We start from the raw sequence: 5,057 nt of genomic DNA on the forward strand, positions 1-5,057 counted from the left end.
TTCGGCAATTTTCCTTTCTGAACAGAAGAATTCAGTTCCTTTCTTAACAGTCCAAGCAGGAAAGGCAGGTGAAAAAGTTAACTGAAAAACACTAACAGTGCCGGTACCATAATTACCCAAGGAATATAAAGCTCTATTCTCTCAGTGATGAAAAAGGGGAATTACACATGTAACTTCCATTAACATTAATGGGACTTACCTACATAAATCCCTTAAGCGTCAGCGGGAAGAATGGACTCAGCATAACTATTAGCCCGGCACCTTTACTCTTTCAGCCATTTCTATTATATGATTAAAAGGCAAAGAGACGGGTGCTCTGCAAACCAGAACCAGATGAAGCTTCACTCCACAGAATTTACTGTCACCTTCTTCTTCAGGTCCATTTCGCTAGAATGGTTGTAAAAACTGAGGCCTTTATTTCATTTTCTTGCCTTTTTCATATTTGACCTGATGGAAACAGAACTTAATATGCCACACAGTTTTTCACATGAGTTTTCCCTTAGTGGTTATGGGTTTTAGAGCTACTGTTTCTGCCCGAGAATGCAATTATCAGCAAACCATGCTGAAAAATAATTCTTAGCTAGATATATTGCTGAGCAACAGCTTAATGGGGGAAGACACTCTTGTACCCAAATCATTAAGACACAAAGCAGAAGGTGAGGAGTATTACTGCGGAAGCACAAGTTTAAAATGCTGAGGAAGGAAACAAATCTTAATGGGGATGAAAGGGAAATGTTATGAAAGAGGTGGTATTTGAACTGGGCCTTGAAGGCCAAGTAAAATAATCTCCAACACAACCTCAGGACCAGACACAAATACAGGAAACTCTTAAAGAGCAAACAAGGAGGCACAAAATAATAGTAAAGATGGTGGGTTTGGTGCCAGATAAGCCTGGGTTTGACTTCTGGTTCCGACTAGCTGTGTAACCACACCAAGCCTCAGTTTCCTCATCTACAAAATGTGAATAATAACACCTACCTCATAAGGTTATTGAGAAAAGTAAATAAGGCAATTGTGGAGTTTACTAAAGTCTCAGCCCTGCATCTGGTAGTATTAATTCACCATTCATTTGTTACTATTACCATTACAAGTATTCGTCTTGAATAGCCTCCAAATTATTTAGCATTAATAGCTTCCACAGTAAAAGTCTGATATGTCTGATTATTCCTAGGAATTACATGAGTTGGATTAGATTCTGACTAGGCTGATCTCCCCTCCCTTCAACATGCACTCTTCGAGCCCCACCACCACTCTGATCACCACACATCACATCACACCTTACGTGAAATGCACAACGCTCCTCACAACAAATCCTCCCTCACATCCCAGATCCACATGCCCCGCCCAGAAATCTGTCCTGGACCACCTGAACCAAAGGGATCTCCAAAACCATAAAACTAATCTGGTGAAAATCCTATTAGGTAACTAGATTAGGAATTCTTACTCTTATTTATAGGTGAAGTAACCAAGGTCCAGAAAGGTCAAATGATTTGCCCACAGTCACGTGGCTAGTATTTGGCAGAGCCAGGACTAGAATCTCGGTCTTTTGATTCCTAGTCCCATTTCTCATAACCACAGGACCTTAGTCGAACTTAGTCCAATGATGAACCCACCATGATTATAGTATATTTTTAAAACAAGGTGAGAACCACCACACATGGGATTGATTTTCAGGTTTTTTTGCCTTGGGCTTATGACCATAAAATGATCATGGTTTTAAAACACCAGATCAACTAAATTAAATAACAAAACAGTTCTAATGATGTCCTACATTGAGACCAGAACCACTGAGGGCCAGCAGAAACAGAGCCATCCCTAGGACTCTACACCTTGTGCAATCTTCCCAGGCACAAACCTTTAAGATCAACAAGCAGGAAGACAGCTGGGGGTAGAAACAGAAAAATCAGCTGCTATAGGATACAATTTAGGCTCCCTAGAGTGACATTCAAAACCAAAGAAAAGTTCCCAGCTACCTTTCAAACCTCACTTCTACTACTCCCTTACTTACAATTTGGGGCGGGGGGGTGGCCATGAGTCAAGAGGTGAAAGAATTATATATTACCATGGATACAAATCTATTAAATTAGTGGATGTTAGAAAAGTGACACTAATCGGGTGAGGGAAGTACAGAGGTGAGAAAAGCTTGGCTTTGTATAGACGTGGGTTCATATCCTGGCTCTACAAATTTTTCACTGTAGTATATTAATACCTTGGACAAATTATTTAACACGAGCCTCACTTTTCTCACCTGTGTGTGTGTGTGCCATCTCCCTCAGAGATTCTCAAAGTGGTCCCTGGACCAGAGGCATCATCACCACCTAGGAACTTGAAAGAAATATAAAACCTCAGACCACACTGAAAGACCTAGAGAATGAGAACTCTATACTCTGGTGCTGGGCCCAGCAATATGTGTTATTACAAGCTCTCCTGTACATTGTAATCATCCGGACAGCCTTTTACAAATACTGATGTCTTGCTCCCGTTCCCAGAGATTCTGATATAATTAGTCTGAGGCATGGGTCTCCTATTTCTAAAGACCACCCCCCAACCACTGCTCCAGATGACTCTAAGGTGTAGTCAAGGTTGAGAACCCTTTCCTTAGAGGGCTGTTGTAAGGGTTAACTGATTTAAAATATCTTCAGCAATTAGCACAATGCCTTGGGTTAACTGATTTAAAATATCTTCAGCAATTAGCACAACACCGTAAACACACAATCCATGCAAGTGTCCCTCAATAGAAAATATCTATTTCATAGTGTTTTTGTTAAAATTTCAGATCAGAAGGAAATAAACCAAAACATTAACAGTAATTTTCCCTGAGTGATGGGAGTATGGGCGATTTTTTTAATTTTTCTTTTTTATACTTTTCCAAAATTTCCAAAAGCATTAACACGTATTACATTTATAATCACAAAATTAATGAAGCTAAATTTTAATAGAGAAAAGAATCTTTCTTCTGAGGCTCTTACTTTATAAACATGCTCCTATAATTATCCTGTCTCTGTCAATTAATCAACAGGGAAATTACATTATTTTCACTTTACAGATGGAAAAACTGAATCAGAAGTAGAGTCTACCTGAGTTTATACAGGATTCTGATGATAGTTAAGGTCAAAATAACTAATATTAATGATCACAACTAATTTCTCTTTTCTGGAACACCTCTCACATCCCTTGGAGAACAGTACTGTCTCAGTATGACATAAGATGTGGAACTGGAGGCATCAGTGCTGTTCAATTCCATTTGATCCCTAAGAACTACCTTGAGTCTCCACCACCACTTCCAATGGTCCATGTAAACCATCCCCACTTCAAAAACAATCCTAGCCACTGCTCTCACACATTGCTGCCACAATCGAAGAGGTGATCACTACTATGCAACTTGGATTTGTAAGGACCACTGCAAAAACATGGGGTCATGGAAAAATCAGGCAGGAAGTCTGATTTTTTTTTTTGTAGTCCCAGCTCTCAGATATGAATAGCAAAGTAGCAACAGCTATTATTTATGCACTGTTTACTATGTCCTAGGCACCAGATTCAGCATTTTACAAACATTTACAAAATGGGTCTAGATTACAGCAGTGGTTCTCAAACTTGAGAGCATCAAAATCACCTGGAGGGCTTGCTAAAACAAACACAGATTACTAACCCGCAGCCCCAGGAGTTCTGATTCAGCAGGTTTGGGATGAGACCTAAGAATATGCGTTTCCAACAAGTTCCCTGGTAATGCTGAAGCTACAACTCAACCACACTTTGAGGACCAGTGGATTAGATCATCTGGGTACTTTATAGCTCTGATACTCTGTCTGAACTCAAACCCCAATTCACATCCTAAGGCCGCACACTGAGACTTAGAATTGAACCCTTATCTACGAAACGGAAACAGACTCTCACGGACAGAGAACAGACTTGTGGTTGCCAAGGGGGAGGGAGTTGGGGGAGAGATGGAGAGGGAGGTTGGGATTAGCAGATGTAAGCTATTATATACAGAATGGATAAACATCATGGTCCTACTGTATAGCACAGGGAGCTATATTAATATCTTATGATAAACCATAATGGAAAAGAATATTTTAAAAAGAATGTATATATATGTATAACTGAATCACTCTGCTATATAGCAGAAATTAATATTGTAAATCAACTATACTTCAATAAAAATAAATAGATAGAAAGAAAGAAAGAAAAAGAAAGAAAGAAAGAAAGAAAGAGAAAGGCAGACCTGAACCCTGAAAATTTTCAATGTACTTGTCACAATCCCCCATGACCTCCATCTGGTCCAAATGAAAGGTTTCTCTTTAAATGTGAATCCAGCAAAGTCAATGCAAGGGCACCTGAGGCATCTGTGGTGACCCTCTGCAGTGGGGAAGGCACAAACCAAGTCCCGGCTCCCCAAGCACATAGCAATTTTCTTAATAATAAATTCCTGATCATCAGAAGCAGGGCCACCAGTCAGTCAGAGACACATTCAACAAAGCACCCTAGCCCTTCATTAATGTCTGTCTTTGCACACTACACAAAGGCTGATATTGTACATTAGAGCCTTTTCCTCCCACCACAAACAGAGGGCCAGGCCTGCTATGATAAGAAAAGAAAGCACAATGCTAAAATGTATCAGGACCTTACAGTGCTTTAAAATTTACAAAGCATTACCAAACCCATACTTTCATTAAGGTTTCATAACAATACTCTGAAGTAGGTATTATTATTGTTTCATAGCTGAGGCAACAAAGGCTCAGATAGGCTTGATGATCTGGCTAAAGCCCCACAGTTAATGAGAAACAGAACTGGAACTAGAACCCAGTTCTCCTGCCTCCCAGCCTAGGCATACTTCCACCGCCTCTTGATCCAAATTAGGGAGAAGTTCAAATTAAAATTTATCTTCCTGACTCCCTTCTTCCTTAGCATATTAGCAAGAAGGAATCATTATGGGTAACTACACGAAGAACTCTAATTGCAGGTCTCTGAAAAGGGAGAAGTTTAATTACATAGTTACGTATGTGATTTATCAACCAGTTTTGATCATTGACAATTCTCTTTGAAGAATTCTTTTCCTC

Source organism: Eschrichtius robustus, chromosome 7 (assembly GCF_028021215.1).
Source record: "Eschrichtius robustus isolate mEscRob2 chromosome 7, mEscRob2.pri, whole genome shotgun sequence".
NCBI classification, from domain to species: Eukaryota; Metazoa; Chordata; class Mammalia; order Artiodactyla; family Eschrichtiidae; genus Eschrichtius; species Eschrichtius robustus.